The sequence below is a fragment of the Gossypium hirsutum genome, chromosome D09 (genome assembly GCF_007990345.1).
Source record: "Gossypium hirsutum isolate 1008001.06 chromosome D09, Gossypium_hirsutum_v2.1, whole genome shotgun sequence".
Taxonomy (NCBI): domain Eukaryota; kingdom Viridiplantae; phylum Streptophyta; class Magnoliopsida; order Malvales; family Malvaceae; genus Gossypium; species Gossypium hirsutum.
In genome coordinates, this window is record NC_053445.1 from 23,800,517 (window position 1) to 23,814,206 (window position 13,690).

The 13,690-nt window shown below is 33.4% G+C and overlaps 1 non-coding gene across 1 annotated transcript; it reads right to left on the minus strand.

The window, feature by feature from the left end:
• Positions 1-13,119: 13,119 nt before the first annotated feature.
• LOC121221515 (small nucleolar RNA R71) lies at positions 13,120-13,226 on the minus strand. The gene has a single exon (XR_005918906.1). It is a non-coding gene; the product is annotated as a small nucleolar RNA R71 (small nucleolar RNA).
• Between the last annotated feature and the right edge of the window lie 464 nt (positions 13,227-13,690).

The following is a 13,690-nucleotide window of genomic DNA, read 5'->3' on the forward strand; positions in this document are numbered from 1 at the left end:
AAGTAGCTCTTAGGTGAATGGCGGTTTAGGTAAACAAAAAAGAAAAGACCTCGACCCACTATCAAGAATGATAGGAACCTTGGTATATGATGAACCTCGACCCACTATCAATGATGATAAGAACCTTGGTATATGATGAACGCCACACTATGAAAGTGATAAGTTCGAAAACAAGAAATGGATAGACGCCACAAGCTATGCTTGATAAGTCAAATCAATTCCGAAAGAACAAAGAGAATTGGATAGCTCACAATTCAAATATTTCATCTATTTTCAGCAAAAATTTCTTTCCTCTATGGCTGATTACATCTATTTATAATGCTAGAACAAGGTAACCGAATGGTCAAAAACATCCACTTAATGTGCCATAAAAACTGATGTCTTTTCTTATTCTTTGAACCAAATAACTCCTTCCATAAAATCACTTTAATTCAGCTGATTTGAATATCTTTAATGGCTTAGAAAATGACTCTTGAGTTGTCCTTGGCTAGTTGAATAGACACCATCTCTTACCAGCTCCTTAATGACATTCAAAGGCTTGATTAATTTCTCTTAAAAGCTCCAAAAACGGCTGGAAGTGGAAGAGTTGCTGCTGAATTTTAAAGGGCATAAAATGCTCTTTAAAAACTCCTTTTAATGATCTTTAAGCTCCTTTTTTTAACAGCCCCTTTAATTGTAACTCAAAAGAACTTGAATAGCCACTTATTAAATGTGTAACAGCCTTGAATTGTAACCACTATAAGCTAAAAAGTCACCTACAATAAACACATTAAAATGAGTTTATTAAACACATTAAAACACTTATTAATCATAACACATATTAAACTTACTTAAATAAATGAACTAAAACATATATGCAATAATTATTCCAGCAACTAGTTTAATTAAAGAAGCATAATTTAAAGAACTTAATTTATGCATCAATAAATAATCCTAGGAACTAGATCAATTAAGAAGCATCTTATTTAATAAAGTTCAATAACTAACTCATGTATTAAAACTTTAAGATAAGTTAAATTAATTGATCAGCAACTCATTTATTAAACTAAAACAAGTTAATTAAAAGAAACAAATTCAGCTTGCAATAAATTGCAAGTAACGCCTTTTGAACGGTTTGAAGCACGACTATCAAATCCGGCCACTCCCTCTTCCCAAGCTCGTTCCAAATAGCTTGCTATTGCATTTCGAAATCTCTTATCTCGTGATCGAGTTATTGGTCCTCGTGGCAGCTCAATGGATTCGGTAGTAATTTCCCAGGCTAAGGTTGCATCATTCCCCCCCCTCTTCGAGGCGATTTGCTCCCAAATCGTCACCTACATCAAAAAGAGATAAATCAGCAACATTAAAAGTAGCACTAACCCCATACTCACCAGGTAAATCTAACTTATAAGCGTTATCATTAATTCTCTCCAAGACTTGAAAAGGTCCATCTCCTCGTGGTAATAGTTTGGATCGTCTTTGAACGGGAAATCTCTCCTTGCGCATGTGAATCCAAACCCAATCACCAGGTTCAAATATTACTCGTTTACGGCCCTTGTTAACTTGATGTGCATATTGCTCCGTTCTTCGTTCAATATTATCCCTAACTCGCTGATGTAATTGTTTCACAAAATCTGCCTTTTTCTTTCCATCTACATGCACCAATTTATCAAAAGGTAAAGGCAATAAATCCAATGGAGTTAAGGGATTAAATCCATACACTACCTCAAATGGTGAAAACTTGGTAGCTGAATGTACCGATCGATTGTATGCAAATTCAATGTGAGGTAGACACTCCTCCCAAGTTTTTAAATTCTTACGTATAATGGCCCGCAGTAGTGTTGATAGAACTCTATTAACAACCTCTGTTTGGCCATCAGTTTGGGGATGACTTGTTGTGGAAAATAATAGCTTAGTTCCAATCTTTCCCCATAAAGTCCTCCAAAAGTGGCTGAGAAATTTAGTGTCTCGATCCGAAACAATGGTTCTTGGAATTCCATGCAATCGTACAATCTCCCTAAAAAATAGATTGGCAACATTTAAAGCATCGTCAGTTTTGTTACATGCAATGAAATGAGCCATTTTTGAAAACCGATCAACTACAACAAACACAGAATCTTTGCCATTCTTTGTTCTAGGAAGACCCAAAACAAAGTCCATAGAAATATCCATCCATGGCATTTCTGGAATCGGTAATGGAGTATAGAGTCCATGTGGCTGGACCCTTGATTTCTCCTTCTTGCAAATAATACATCGATTGCACACTTTAGCCACATCTCGTTTCATCTTTGGCCAATAAAAGTGTTCTTGAAGAACGGCCAAAGTTTTGGCAATACCAAAATGTCCCATTAAACCCCCACTATGTGCTTCATGAACCAGCAAATTTCTAGTTGATCCTTGGGGTATGCACAACTTATTTTCTCGAAATAAGAATCCATCTTGCTGATAGTACCTGTCATACGCACCTTGCACACATAACTTGTAAACTTCTCCAAAATCAGAATCATCAGCATATAATTCCTTTAAATAAGAAAAACCAAGTAACTTAACATCCAAATAATTTAAAAGAGCATACCTTCGCGATAAAGCATCTGCAACGATATTTTCCTTACCTTGCTTATACTTAATCACATATGGAAAGGATTCTAAGAATTCTACCCATTTTGCAAGTCGTTTGTTAAGCTTAGTTTGCCCTCTCAAATGCTTCAAAGCCTCATGGTCCGTGTGTATAACGAACTCCTTAGGCCAAAGGTAATGCTGCCATGTTTCTAATGCACGTATCAATGCGTACATTTCTTTGTCATATGTGGGATAATTGAGCGTAGCTCCATTAAGTTTCTCGCTAAAATAAGCCACCGGTCGCCCATCTTGCGTTAAAACCGCACCTATTTCTATTCCAGAAGCATCACATTCTACCTCGAACATTTTGTTAAAATTCGGCAAACATAAAAGTGGAGCATTAGTCAAGCAATCTTTAATTTTAACAAAAGCAGATTCTTGTTCATCAGACCAAATAAAAGGTGAATTTTTTTTGATAATACCGGTTAATGGGGCAGCAAGAGTGCTAAAATTCGGTACAAACCTCCTATAGAAGCTTGCAAGGCCATGAAAGCTTCTAACTTGGCTGATGTTATTCGGTCGTGGCCATTCTTGTATTGCTTTAATCTTCTCTTGGTCCACCTCTAATCCATTCGCACTTACAACAAAACCTAGAAAAACAACTTTGTCAGTACAAAAGTTACATTTCTTAAGGTTTGCATACAATACTTCCTTTCGTAAAACCTTCAAAATAGCATGCAAATGTTCAAGATGTTCAGTTAATGATTTGCTGTAAATTAAAATATCATCAAAATAAACTACGCAAAAACGACCAATGAATGACCTCAAAACGTGGTTCATCAACCTCATAAAAGTACTCGGTGCATTGGTGAGGCCAAAAGGCATCACTAACCACTCATACAAACCGTATTTAGTCTTAAATGCAGTCTTCCACTCGTCCTCCTCCCGCATACGAATTTGATGATACCCGCTTTTCAGATCAATCTTAGAGAACAATTTTGCTCCACTAAGCTCGTCTAACATATCATCAAGTCTAGGAATGGGATGTTGGTATTTGACGGTAATTTTGTTGATAGCTCGGCAATCTACGCACATCCTCCATGAACCATCTTTTTTAGGCACCAACAGAACGGGAACCGCACATGGACTTAAACTCTCCCGTATATAGCCTTTTTCCATTAATTTTGCCACTTGTCGTTGCAACTCTTTAGTTTCCTCTGGGTTGCTTCGATAAGCTGGTCGATTTGGAATTGTAGCTCCGGGAATAAAGTCTATTTGGTGTTCAATACCTCGAAAAGGAGGCAATCCACTTGGCACATTTTCCGGGAAAACGTCTTTGAATTCCTGAAGCAAAGAAACAATAGACAAAGGTAAAGAATTATCAAGTTCGTTAGCATCAAATAAGCATTCCTTGTACATAAGTACAAGTACGGGTTGATGCAACAACAATGATTTTCTTATCTCTTTTTCTCTCGCAAATACGCTCATTTTACCACTCTCAATTTCTTTTTGACTTTCTTGTTCCTCTCATACTTTTAGCTCCACTCCCTCAATTTTTTCTTTCTTTTTTCATTTTTCTTGTCTCTCTCTTTTTCAATCTTTTCCTTCAACTTCAATTGATCTTGGTACACTTGCTTTGGAGTCAATGGCGCTAAAGTTACATTCTTGCCTCGATGCTTGAATGTATAGCGATTTGTATAACCATCATAGATCACGCGCCTATCAAACTGCCATGGACATCCCAAAAGTAGATGTCCCACATGCATAGGAACTACATCGCACACCACTTCATCTTGGTACTTTCCAATAGAAAATGCCACCACAGCTTGTTTTGTTACTTTCAGCTCACCTCCATCATTTAGCCATTGCAACTTGTATGGAGTTGGATGTTTAGTTGTAGCCAAACCTAGATTTTCCACCAACATAATACTAGCTACATTAGTACAGCTACCACCATCAATGATCATACTACATACCTTGCCTTGAATGTGGCATCGAGTGTGAAAAATATTCTCCCTTTGTTGATCAGTTTCAACACTTTGAATACTGAGGCTACGCTTCACCACAAGAATTTCTCCTTCAACGGGTAACTCTAAATCTTCATCATCGGATGGCATTTCAGGTTCATTTTCATCCTCTTCCTCCGACTCAACTTCTCCATCAGCTCTTATCACCATAATTCGTTGATTGGGACATTGACTAGCTATGTGCCCTCGGCCTTGACACTTGAAACATCTTATGTCTCTACTGCGATTTGGCGCTTGCTCATTTTTATTTCGACTTGTCTCTCCAATGGGTTGATTTGATTTAACTGCTACAGTCGGCTCTTTTGTTCTAACAGGGGGTTTGTTGACTCCTTGATTCCATTTGTTGGTTGAAGAATTGGCATAGGGTCTACTAACTCCTTTTCGCTTAAGTTGCTTTTCAACCTTAATCGCCATGTGAACCATGTCCATCACTTCAACATAGTGTTGTAGTTCAACTATGTTGGCAATGTCACGATTTAAACCCGCAAGGAACCTAGCCATGGTTGCCTCTCGATCCTCCTCGATATCAGCTCGAATCATCGCTATCTCCATCTCCTTATAATAATCTTCAACACTTCTATTTCCTTGAGTAAGGTTTTGAAGTCGTTGATAAAGATCTCGATGGTAGTATGATGGAATAAATCTTTTCCGCATGACTGATTTCATTTCTCCCCAAGTAGAGATGGGTCTTTCACCATTTCGTCGTCGACTAGTTACAAGCTGGTCCCACCACACTATGGCATAATCAGAAAACTCAATTGTCGCGAGTTTCACCTTTTTACTCTCCGAATAGTTGTGGCAATCAAAACAAGCTCAATCTTCTTTTCCCACTCCAAATAAGCTTCAGGGTCATTCTTACCTTGGAATGGTGGAATTGTCATCTTGATATTCTTAAGATTGTCATCTGGTCGTTCACGATCTCTAGGACCTCGTTGTCGTTGACGGCCTCGACGTCGTACACTTTGGGCAGATGAGTGATCACTTTCTTGTCCACTTGCTTCATAAGGATCTTGAATTGGACGTTCTCGCTCTTGTCTTGCATCTTCCAGAGTCATCTCACGTTGTTCTCGTCTCTCGACTCGATATAATCGATCTTCAATTGGTTCAAGTTTTCTATCAAATAATCGCTCCATCTCTCGCATAATTGCTTGAAGGGTAAGATCTGGCACTCCTCCTCCAACATTTCTTACGGGACGGAACCCTCCTTCCACATTTTGATTTCTTTCCGGACTTCGTGACATATTTTTTTTAAATGAACTCACAACAAAGAATCTCACTATCCACTCACAAAGAAATCTCACTTCCTTGGCTTTTATACTCTCGAATAAACTCACCACTCTCTTGCCTCTTTCCACTCACTCCTCCTCTCTAAGTTCTTAGGAATTATTTAAACTTAAAAAGCAATTGTTGTGGGTCAGCTTACAACCTTGATGTTTGGGCTTGGTAAGAATATTGTAGGACAAAGGAAAGTAGGCTTGAATCAAGAAATGAAAGGTTGGATGTGGCGAAATAGTAGAAGGTAGTAATAACTATAATTTGGGCAGCAAACAACAACAAAATTTCAAAACTAGCTTCTTCTTCTTTTTTCACGAATTTTTTTTTCACGAATTTTTTTTTCACGAAAATTTTTTTTCAACTTGATATCCAATCTCTTGAGTTTGAATGGAAACCATTTTTTTGAATTTTTTTTTGAATTTTTTTTTGAAATTTTTTTTTGAAGAAACTACTATATCGTATTGCCGACAATGTCGATTCTTCCTCCAAATTCGCTAGCTCTGATACCAATTTGATACGAACTCGTCTCGTGATGTTTTGAGTCGTATGTGTTGCCCAATCGTGAATTTGAGTAAGGCTAAGTTCGTTTCTACAAAATAGAAGAAAGGCTACAAGCAATAGTTTAAAAGGGAAATAGGTTTAACAACGAATGGAAATTTTGGCTAAGGGTAGAGAATGAACCAACAATAGAGATTGTTGACCCGAGTCTCAAAGTAGCTCTTAGGTGAATGGCGGTTTAGGTAAACAACAAAGAAAAGACCTCGACCCACTATCAAGAATGATAGGAACCTTGGTATATGATGAACCTCGACCCACTATCAATGATGATAAGAACCTTGGTATATGATGAACGCCACACTATGAAAGTGATAAGTTCGAAAATAAGAAATGGATAGACGCCACAAGCTATGCTTGATAAGTCAAATCAATTCCGAAAGAACAAAGAGAATTGGATAGCTCACAATTCAAATATTTCATCTATTTTCAGCAAAAAGTTCTTTCCTCTATGGCTGATTACATATATTTATAATGCTAGAACAAGGTAACCGAATGGTCAAAAACATCCACTTAATGTGCCATAAAAACTGATGTCTTTTCTTATTCTTTGAACCAAATAACTCCTTCCATAAAATCACTTTAATTCAGCTGATTTGAATGTCTTTAATGGCTTAGAAAATGACTCTTGAGTTGTCCTTGGCTAGTTGAATAGACACCATCTCTTACCAGCTCCTTAATGACATTCAAAGGCTTGATTAATTTCTCTTAAAAGCTCCAAAAACGGCTGGAAGTGGAAGAGTTGCTGCTGAATTTTAAAGGGTATAAAATGCTCTTTAAAAACTCCTTTTAATGATCTTTAAGCTCCTTTTTTTAACAGCCCATTTAATTGTAACTCAAAAGAACTTGAACAGCCACTTATTAAATGTGTAACAGCCTTGAATTGTAACCACTATAAGCTAAAAAGTCACCTGCAATAAACACATTAAAATGAGTTTATTAAACACATTAAAACACTTATTAATCATAACACATATTAAACTTACTTAAATAAATGAATTAAAACATATATGCAATAATTATTCCAGCAACTAGTTTAATTAAAGAAGCATAATTTAAAGAACTTAATTTATGCATCAATAAATAATCCTAGGAACTAGATCAATTAAGAAGCATCTTATTTAATAAAGTTCAATAACTAACTCATGTATTAAAACTTTAAGATAAGTTAAATTAATTGATCAGCAACTTATTTATTAAACTAAAACAAGTTAATTAAAAGAAACAAATTCAGCTTGCAATAAATTGCAAGTAACGCCTTTTGAACGGTTTGAAGCACGACTATCAAATCCGGCCACTCCCTCTTCCCAAGCTCGTTCCAAATAGCTTGCTATTGCATTTCGAAATCTCTTAGCTCGTGATCGAGTTATTGGTCCTCGTGGCAGCTCAATGGATTCGGTAGTAATTTCCCGGGCTAAGGTTGCATCAATTCATCTGGACATGGTAGTGTGTTCGAGAGTGTTTAGCTTAAAGCTACACTTATGAGACATGTTAGACTCTTTGAGTCATTGGTGTGATGGAGATCCGTTTATCCAATGTGTGGTGATTGAGTCCACTTTTATGTTTCATAATCTTAAGCCGTCTAATTATCATTATTTGAATTATATATGTATGATTTATTTTGTGTGTAAATGCATGTGAGAGTATATGCTAGACTTGTGAGAAAATGAACTAGAATATGTTATTTTGACTTGATGAATATATGGTTGTAAATGTGCCTTAGTATGTTCTGGCTTAACTTATGTTGCTGTGTATACTTTGTAGTAATTCCGAACATTCACTGAGCTTATTTTCGCTCACACACTCTACATTAAAACCTTGCAGATAAGTAGCTTTTTCAATGTGAGTGGAGTGGCAAAGGAAGTGATCTAAGCAAGGAAAAATTTTCGATTAAGTGGTTTTGCCATTCTTTTGAACATACTGAATAAAGGTAATGTAGGTTATAGTTACAATTATTATTATTTTCATTATTTTGGGATTAAACTCGTGAACTATTAATGTCATATTTGGACTTAGGATGTGGACAATTTTGATTCTTGAAATTGATATTAGTAATGCATTCTATAGTTTCTTGACGAATATGTGTTAATATGGCATGGAAAATTGTTAAAAGATGTTAGTAGGCTTGATTGTGTTAGTCATTACATGTATAATGAGTAGGAATGTTGTTTTGAGCATGAAGAACATTTGAACTTCTGAATTTTTAGAATTCTGGGTAACAATATTGATACTCGGGGCTAAAATATCTATACCATGAGAATGGAACGTTTTGAAAATTTGAAAGTAATCAAATTTGGTATCGATACCCAAACACGAGTATTGATCCTTGTGATGAAAATACCGATACCCTTGCCAAGGTATCGATAAAACGTTTTTAACCAAAATTGGCATAGAACTAAAATGATATCTATACTTAATTTTGTATCGGTACTTAACACACAAATATCGATACTTGCCTGTTTGGATCGATACTTACGTTGTATTTCAAAAATTTTCAAAATGGTCCTTATTTTTTTGAATAATTCTATTTCTATTATTTATTAAAATGTTTATGTAGTAATGTTTTCATCTCTAAAGGTTGATGGTGGTAGCTAATGCTCTTACTTGTTATTGTGTATGCATTTGTATAAGTTTCGATAGTTATTGGAGCATCCTGTAACTTGGGTCCCGTGACTAGGCCAGGTGAAGGGTGTTACAAAGAATCTATTAGAAATATATATTTAATTTTCTACATTTAATGGATTCATAGTTACTAATTAATTTAATTCTATTTTCAAACTTCAATTAATTAATTAATAATTCAAAAAACTATAAATTAATTCTCAGGTCATTTTCATACTTAATGAGAAAACCATATTCATTTTCGATTGTTTCCCATTTCTCTAACTTGACCATTTTCATCCATTTATTTTCATTTGATTCAACATGCAATTTATTTATGGTTTCAACAAGCTAGCAGAGGGACCTATTGGACATATTTTGTAACAACTCGATTTTTAGTGTTACAGAAAATGGTAGTTTCGGAACTTCATTTTCTGATGGTCGAGTTAGAAATTATTATTTATTAATAATTACGAGGATATTACAATATTATACTAAATTCTGGTTTAATAATTTTAGTTATTTGGAGAGTTAGTCAAGGTACAAGTGTATCGATTCAAAAGTTAGTGGTTTTAGAAATTGAGGTATTGAAACCTTGTTTTCATAACTCAAGCTTGAAAGCATTTTTATTAAGTATCTATTGAGAGATAATATGAAAGAATTGAATTTCGAATAGGAAATTTTATTGAATTAGTGATTAATTAAGGTATAAGGACTAAATTGTAAAAGTGCTAAAAGTTTATTATTATAAATTTTTAATGGCCTAAGGACTTATAAAAGAATTAAACAAAGTCTATTTAGCAAATTACCTTTTTCATTAGATGGTGGACGATTTTGGATGTTCTTCTTACAATATTAAAAGAATTTATTTTTATTAAATTAATGTTATATGTTAAATAATGTAATAAACATAAATAATAAACAAAAGCCACCATTAACATCATCTTTTTGGCTTTATTCATCGAAAATACAAGGTAGAAGAAGAAAACTATCGTTTAACCATACCTATATTTTCAAAACTGTTAAAGTTTGTAAATGTTGTCATTGATGGTTTTTGAGGTTTTTTATGTTTAATGGTAGGATTTGAAGCATGGAAATGTAATTGGACTAATTCGTAAAGTGAATTTTCTTAATTTTGAGTATAGGGGTTAAAATGTGAATATGTCAAAATTGATATGAAATTTCTGTAATTATTGATAATAGAGGGCTATTGAAAGGTGAATTTGAAATGGTTTTAAAAATCAAAGCTCAAAAATGAAAGTTATGTTAGTTTCGATTTTAGGGACTATATTGAATAAAATGCAAAACTTTAGGGCATATTTGAAAAATGAAATTGAATTGATTTATGATTAGAATTGACTATTTTAATATATTTGAAATTGATTAATTGAATTAAATCATAATAAATTGGGATTTGAAACAATCGGAAGATAAATGCGAAAAAGGAAAAATTGCCTAAAAGTCCTTGGTGTCGTATTCGCTGCTGAATTTTCTTAGGTAAGTTTCATATGAGACTTAATTTGTTAATGATTTTTTATTATCGTGTTATTAAATCTCTTGATACTTAAATTGTTGTAATACAATAATTGTTGGTATCGAAAAAACTATAGTGCAAAGTACAATATATGTAGATAATACGAATAGTTATATGATATGGAATGGTGATGAAATATTAATTTGTTTAAGTTACAAGTATATGGTTATTTGATATGTGAACGAAAATTAATAAATGTATGGTTATTAGATATGTGTACGAAAGTGTTCAAAAGAATTGAAAAGATTGAATACGTTACATAGGGTTCGTATGAACTTCGTGAATAGCTAGGATACAAATGACATGACATTAGGGTATTTTATAGCAAGTCATATGTACCGGTGGTGGATACCTTACCGATGGCAAAGATCTTGCATATATTGCGGATTCCTCACAACTCGTGCGAGCAGCATCGTGTACTGGTTAGTGTCCTGATTTATTGGATACCTTACTAATGGTTAAGATTTTGTATGTGTTGCAGCTTCTTCAAAACCTGTGTGAGCAAGATATTGTAATGGTTAATGTCTGATTCATAGCTCGAGTGAGCATTATTATCCCATGGGTCTGAGGTATATTCGCTATAGTTCTCTGGGCTATAAATATAAACGTGATATGAAATGAAATTGTTTAAATGATGTGAATATTGAATTTGAAATGGATATATGAGAATAGAATGACATAGATTGTAATTGCCCATTTTTTAGTGGTGTCAAAAATAGTGGTTTTAGGACCACAATTCTGACGAGAGAGTTTATAGATATATTTAATTAATATGTATGAGTTAAATATAATATAATAGTGAATCGTGATTTAATAGATTTTATTAATTGGTCAATTACTCAAGGTACAAGTGGTGCGTACTGAAAGTCAAGTGGTTTTAGAAAATGAGGTATTGGGACCTCATTTTTGTAAATCAAGCCTATTAATATTTTTATTAAATATTTACGAAGTTGTTATATATGTGAATTGAAGTTTGGTCCAAAAATTTTAGTGATTGGATGGCTAATTAAGGTATAAGGACTAAATTGTAAAAACCTTAAAAGTTAATCTATAATGAATTTTATTAGTTGAAAGGCTTGAATATTAAAATTTTAAGTATTAATTAAGCAATTTGGCTATTTTACTATTAATGGACAGATTATAGGCATTTTATTATTGTAATTATAAAATTAATCAAGGTTAATTTGGTAAATTAATAAAACATTAAATATGAAATAAACCATTATCACCCTCATTTCTTCTTCTTGAAACCAAAACACCATTGAAGATAGCTTAGGAGCATTCGGTCAAACTATTTCCTTTGCATGTAAGTGTTATTCATGTCTGTTTTTCGTAATTTTTTTGTTGTTGAGATCGTTGCAAGTAGGTCCAGCTAACCCGTATCTTCGTTTTCAAAAATGTTAAAGATTTAAAAACTTTCCATTAATTTAGATGTTTTTGATAGAAAATTATATATTTTGAAGAAATTATATATTTTGAAGCTTAGAAATGAAATAGGACTAAATTGTTAAGTAAATTTTGTTAAATTTGCATATAGGGACTAAAATGAAAATTTAATGAAATTTCCATGAGATTTCTATAAATTTAGGTTTTAGAGGGTTGTAGAAAGGCATAATTGAAATCATATTTAAAAACGAAGTTCAATTGTGAAAGTTATAATAGTTTTAATTTTAAGGACTAAATTGAATAAAATGAAAAAGTTTAAGGGGAATTCGAATAATAAGCTTAAACTTATATATACTTATAATAGGATGATATAAGATGTTCGGAATTGATAAATTAAAGTGAATTATTGAATAGATAGGAAATTGGAGCAAATTGAAGAAAATTAGAAAAATGAAAAAATTGTTGATTAGTCCTTAGAGAGTAGTTTTTTTTTGTCTTGACTAGGTAAGTTCATACGATATGTTTTTGTTAAATTTTTATGCAATTAGAATTATAATTTTTTTATAATTAATTGAAATTTTAATTATTTACAATTCGATACAAAAAGGTAAGGGAGAGGATTAAATTGAATAGGATGAATTGCAAATTGAAATAATTATTGAATTGACCTTAAATTGAATGGTAATAGGATATTTTATGTGTGATGAAGTGATGGTTTGATGATATGAGTTGATTTGATTTGATTTAGACCGGTTGATAATGATAAGGACTAAATTGAATAAATATGAAAATATGATATAATGTTATAAATGTGAAATTGAATCGGTATGATTATATGATGTGTTATTATATTTGAGAATTGATTGTTTGGATAATGAAATTATGTAATGAAACTGAGAAATTATTACCCTATTAATTGTTCGAGCAAAGTTAGATATAGTTGGCATGTCATAGGATAGGAAGAGTTCAAGGTTATAGGACTACGTGTTGAGGAGTGCTAGGTAACCCATTTTTCAGTTATATCGACCAACACTGGGCACATTTATTTTTTGATTTTATCGGCTAGCATAGGACAAAATTCATTAACCTTGTCAGAGATCGTGCCAGAGCATGGTTAAATCCATTGCCGTCAGGTAGGATGACATCTTGGAATGAAATTTGTCAATGGTTTCTGCTAAGATATAGTCTTCCAAACTGAACGCAAAATTGAGGAACGATATTACATCCTTTGGGCAATCTGAGGATGAAACATTATATGAAGCATGTGAGCGATTCAAAGAGTTAATTGGAAAATGCACAATACGTGGTTTTCAACATTGGACGCAAATGGAAATGTTTTACAATGGATTGAATGTGCATATAAGGATGGTGGTTGACGCATCTGTCAATGGGACTTTGCTCGATAAATCATATACTGAGGCATATGAAATTCATCAGAGGATAGCAAACAACGATTATCAATACCCCACTACAAGAGTAGGGACTGGCAGAAGAGTTGATTGAGCAATGGAACTTAATGCAATTACTACATTAACAACTTATATATCATCTTTAATGAATATGATTAAAACACTGAAAAGACCAGCTGTAGTGTAGGAAATGAAAGCAGCTAAGTTAGAATGTGTTTATTGCGGAGAAGATCATGTTTTTAATGAATGCCCATCGAACCCAGCGTCAGTTTCTTATATGGGAAATTTTAATCGCAACAACAACAACCCATATTCCAACACATATAATGTAACACCCCTAACCCATCTCTGTTGATGGATTAGGG